This window comes from Olea europaea, chromosome 13 (genome assembly GCF_002742605.1).
Source record: "Olea europaea var. sylvestris chromosome 13, O_europaea_v1, whole genome shotgun sequence".
Lineage (NCBI taxonomy): Eukaryota > Viridiplantae > Streptophyta > Magnoliopsida > Lamiales > Oleaceae > Olea > Olea europaea.
In genome coordinates, this window is record NC_036249.1 from 13,933,981 (window position 1) to 13,940,164 (window position 6,184).

Consider the following 6,184-nt stretch of genomic DNA (forward strand, 5'->3'; position numbering starts at 1 on the left):
TCAAATGGGAAAAAGTAAAGGAATAAAGGGGTGTTTGAGCCACATTATTTTGGTAATAATACATTCTTAAATAGTGTATTGATAAAAAATGTGTGGTTAAAAAATAAGGAAAATTTTTTGATCTACGTGTAATATTATTTTATTGAAAAATATGTTGTTGAAATGATATCAAATTACTGTTTAAAAATATATTTTTTTGGAATAACGTGGCTCAAACAGGCTCATAGTTTACATCTTTTGTAAAAGCGGGGGTAGAGTAGGCATCCCAAAAATATTAAATATTTAAATCGTTCAATTTCTGCAAAGATTTAAAAATTACGAGCCATTGCATTCCAATTTTTTCAAAATCTTGACTATCTTTGGACAAAGAAAATCTATGAAAGTCTCAATCCATTTTTTCAAAGAATTTGACCATGTTTCCACAAGGAATCATCAATAAAATACTAATTTCTTGAAATCCAGAAACAGAAAATATTCATCGGTCAACAAACAAATCCTTAATTTCTTGGTTAATAATGCATTAGCAATATGTTAGGTAGAACAAATCAAAGTTGCTTAAAGATTACTGGGATAATATTTCTTGGTAGATCCCAATTATTGTATATTTTTTTACATTATTCAAATAATAACACACACCTACCCCCGCACCCCAACCCCACCCCACCCATATAAAAAGAAAAAAATAATAAAGAGCTAAAGCAATCAAAACATGTTTTGATTACGAGCCATTGCATTCCAATTTTTTCAAAATCTTGACTATCTTTGGACAAAGAAAATCTATGAAAGTCTCAATCCATTTTTCCAAAGAATTTGACCATGTTTCCACAAGGAATCATCAATAAAATACTAATTTCTTGAATCCAGAAACAGAAAATATTCATCGGTCAACAAACAAATCCTTAATTTTCTTCGTTAATAATGCATTAGCAATATGTTAGGTAGAACAAATCAAAGTTGCTTAAAGATTACTGGGATAATATTTCTTGGTAGATCCCAATTATTGAATATTTTTGTAAATTATTCAAATAATAACACCCACCCCACCCCACCCCACCCACCCATATAAAAAGAAAAAAAATAATAAAGAGCTAAAGCAATCAAAACATGTTTTGAATTGTTTCAAGATAAGTAATCTACACACCTTATATTCAACGCAAAAAGAATCTTATGCTAAGAACAGATTCTGGATTAAACTCAAAGAGTTATTAAAAAAGAGGAAAAAAAAAAAATTTTCAGTGCAGGGACAAGAAATCACAATTGTAATGCAAACCAAGAATTAAATTTCGAAAAGTAAAAAATTGAATGTTTTAACAAAATATTGTCAAGAACATACCTGGTGGCCACTGTGGAAGGGGTGAAGGAAGAGAAAAAGGCTTTTTTTCCACGGGAAAATCCTCGTACAAATTGTCATAATCGCATGAGACAAAACACCCACACCTCCCCAACATATTTTTATTTTATTTTTTCAAAAGATTCAATTACACGACAAACCCACAAAAAGAATTGCTTTTAGCTCAGCCGAAGTAAATGCATAAACACGCAGACTGATACCCAATTTCTGTTTTAAGGATCGCGTGGATAATCAAGAAACTATCTAGTCAAAAATTATATTTGGGAGTTTGTGTTTGATGGGTGCAACTTGCAAGGACAGACACTGGGAGGTTTTACTTTTCTTTGGAGAGTTTGAGTGAGAAGACCGAAGCAAAATATTGGAGAGAGAAGTAGAGAGATTTGGCTTTTATAATTGTGCAATTAAGTGGTTTGGTCAGTTGCAGACTTACAGTAGATGATATTTTGGAGTCCTGCTACTTGAATTGTAATTTGTTTATACAAAATTGTTGGCATTGACCGGACCAATTAGGTAATATCGTTTATTTTCTTGATTTACCCCTATTTGATTCCTATTATTTGAAAATAAAAATGGGAGAATAGTATTTTTTAGAAAAATGAGTGGTTGAAAAAGAAGGAAAAATTTTCGATTTACGTGTAATATTATTTTATGAAAGATTGTGTGGTTGAAAATAGGAGAGAGAAAAATGAAATGTAATGTAATTTAATTTAATCAGGATCAAACAGGGGCTTATATTTTAAAAAAATTTATAAAACCTCTATCTACGCAAACATTAAGTACCTGTATGATTTAAATAAAAATCAAATTTTGGTAAATTTTGATTAGAATTGATGAAAGTGTGATTAAAAAATTGATAAAAATTATGAATCTTATAAGTTTTACAATTAAAATTAGTTGTTAATTTTTAATTAATTTTTTTAACTAAATCAAACAGTTTGATCCCTATACTAATTAATAATTTTAGCATGCTTAAATGCCTTAATTAAATAAAGTGAAAATCACACATAAATGAATGCCTTAATTAAATAAAGTGAAAATCACACATAAATATTTTTTTTTTTTTTTTTTTTCAATTCGAAAGTCAAGTTTAAAAGTTTTCTATTCAAAAATTAGGTGATAACTCAGTTTTTTTTAATATTAAAATTAAAATAATCTACACACCTACTCACATTTCACTTCCAAATCCTAGATCACTTCTCTCTCTCTCTCTCTCTCTCTCTCTCTCTCTCTCACACACACACACACACACACACACACATGGAACACAAACACAATAGTTCTCACAATTGCGCTCGCTGGTGTGAAGCAATGGTGATGGTCGTTGTGTATAGTGGTGGCAATTGCGCCAAGTGGCTCATCGGCTTGATCACTTGGCACATAAAAAAGCGTTCTTGAGTAGTTTGGGCTCGTGTTTGGATAAGTTTGACTGTCTTAGCACGAGCTGAGTGAGCCAACTCGCTAGGCAAGTCGAACTCGCTTGGCTTAACCACAGGCGAGCGACTCGTGGTAGGCAAGCTATGAGCCTAGGGCTTGTGACTCGTGATAAATAGTGACCAAAATAGTCACATTTTTACAAGATTGATTGTTTTTTTCACTGTAATGCTTCAATGACCGTTTGCAATGGTTGCTAAAGTTTGACAAGTGGCCGTTTTAGCCACTTTAAATTTTTTCCTTCTTTTTTTGCTCAAACAATTTTCAAAAATTTTCACAAAACATTCCAACAAAATTTTGACACTCTTCCATATTCTACACAATCTACTATATTCATTTCTAATTTTCTACATTCAATTTCAATTTTTCAATATCAATTACCAGTTTACTTTACGCTGCTACAAATTTACTTAATTACTTACTAGACACTATACATATCCTATACATTTCATTCCAAGTTCACAATTCACAAATGGATCCATACTTATTTGTTGAGAGCTTGTTCGGCGGTGTTAGAGGCGAATTACCTATGACTTTGCAAAGTCAATTTTGGAATGAATTTACCGATCTCAGCGAAGTACCAATTTTCGAAATTTTTTCAGATTTAGATGCTCATGGAAGTAGTAATCCAATTGATTTAGATGACGTTGATGTTCTTAAAGTAGAATATGATGAGGAATATGAATTAGATATTCTCGATACAAGAGGGAAGTGAAAGGAGAAAAACAGGTAAAATGTTGGGATCACTTTAAATTGATTCCAACAGATCGTGTGGTCGATAGAGTTGCAGAGTCTAAAGTGAAATGTAAATACCGTTAATAACGATTGGCTTGGTAGAAGGGCATTGGTACATCCTACTTGAACCGTCGCTACAAAGCATGTGTGGCCAAACTTGGGCGTCTTGCTGTCAGTTAAACACAACAGCAATTCGGTCGTTCTATTTCTATGATACTTTGCACGTGAATGTATTCGAAGGAAAAAGCTCGAATGGGAATGATGAAGTTCATTGCTGCTGTTAATTTGCCTCTAGCAATAGTGGACAACCAATAATTTATCTCCTACGTGAAAAAATATCTTCAACTGAGGTTGTTGGGATAAGTAGAAATACTCTTCGTTTGCCTCTAGCAATAGTGCACAACCAATAATTTATCTCCTACGTGAAAGAATATCTTCAATTGAGGTACGTCGGGATAAGTAGAAATACTATTTGTTCCGGTACAATAGAATATTTCAGTTATACAAAAAATAATTAATTACTGATTTGTAAAAATATGGAGGTGTTATATCTTTAATTTCGGATATATAGGAAGGGATTAATAAAAGAGGTTATATAGCTAAAACTGCACACTACAAAGATCCACTTTGGTGTATGCATAAAAAATTATTACTTTTAAAATTATTGAGTTTCCTCACAATGTTAACAATATACATAACGCTATTATGAACATTACGTTCTTTTACGTTTGAGAACCCTAGTGTTAACAAGTCAGTTGTCGATAAATTGTGTAGGTTCTGTAACCCGATTTCGATGGTTATTTATTTCATATTCGTTGTATATGTCATAGTTTTAATTTAATTGTGTTGAATGGTTTGAAATATATTAAGAATGAAATTCAAAGAATTAGGGATGCATTAAAATATATCACTCTTTCACCTAGTAGAAAACAAGCTTAAGGAATTTTGTGTCGAATTTGGGTGACGAATACACAAACATTTGTTAATGACATGGGCATAGATAGAACTCCACTTACTTATTATTAAAATCATGCGAAGGGTTCGAACATTTAAAAAGTAAATTTAAAAACAGTAGGCATATTAGAAATGATGTTGATAATATTCTGAACGAATCTGATTGACTTTTAGCTTTAGAAATTGAATAATTTTTGACAAGATTTTATAACTCTACAAATATTGTATTTGGAGTGTACTATCCTACTAGTTGTATAGTGCTTGAAAGTCTTTATATAATTGCAAGGGTCTTTCATAAAATATAAAAATGATCCTGATTTTTGTGAAATTATATATTCTATGGGTTAAAGTTTAGAAAATATTGGGAATACTTCCTATGTTATTTCCTTTAGCATGCATCATGGTCCATGATACAATTTATCAGGTACTAAATATGTAGTTGACCGAATTTCAGAAGCTTTAACTTTTAATGCTCCTATTACTTATAAAAATTTAAAACTAACTTTATGTGAAATGTATGTATGTATGAATTAAGTGTAAAAAGAATGGGTGAAAATATTGGTCGAGTACATTCTGCACCTACTCATCCCGTTGATATTCAAGAAGACAATACTGAAAAATTAAATTTATTTGAATGCATTAACAGGTATAAATATGATGCAAATGCCCTCTAGTAATAGTATGTCTACCGCATGTAATCAGATATCCGACGCAAGTCCAAATGCATTGTCTGCTGAATTAATTGATTACTTCAATCATAATATGTCTAATAACAAAATAATTAAAAAAGCTCAGAAGAAGTGATTGAATTCGTATAGAATTATGAACGATGATTGCCAGTTGTTTTACGATTGCAAAAGACCTACTAATAAATCTGGTTAGCATTGTAGCTTCGAAATCTGCTTTTAGTACAGGTAAAAGAGTTCTGTCCAGGGTCAAGAACCAATTGAAAGAAAATATTTTGGAAGCATTAATGTGCATGAATGATTCACAAGATGCTTATTTTTAACTTCAAGATAAATACACCGAAATCACATATCGTTAGGTAAATGATCTTTAATTTAATCATATTAATCAAAATTTGTTATTTTATAGTACTGTTTTTAATGTTTTTAAAAATTGAACACGTATCTAGTTGTTTGTTTACAATTTTTAACTCTGTTTACTTGAAATTTAAGTAGTCGGTCCCAAACCCTAATAAATGAGGAGGGGTTTATCTATTACAAAAAAATAAAAATAAAAAGGTTGCGAGCTCGTGAGCCGAAGCTCAGCTTGGGCTAAGAGCCATGAGCTCGAGGGTCAAGCTGCGTGCAGCCCTCAAGCAACGATATAACGAGCCACGAGCTCGTGGGCAATAGGGCCGAGCCAGCCCATTGCTACCACTAGTTGTGCATGATGTTTATCGATGATGGTTTTGGGGGTTGTTTCTTTCTCTTCCAATTTGCTACTTAGTTGGAGTTTTGGGGTAATTTTTTTGGTGGTTGTAAATGGTAGTGGTAGTAATGATGAGGTGATTATTACATGGTGGTGGTGCTAGCAATTGTGGTGAGATGGTGGTGGTATTGGTAGCGGTGGTTCACGTGGTGACCACAAATGGTGGTGGTGTAAGTGGTGTTGGTGCTGATAGTAGTGGTATACATTGTGGCGTTTGGTTGGTATTGGTGGTGAATTGGGCTGGGGTAAAGGGGCTTTTATTTTATTTTATAAAGAGGG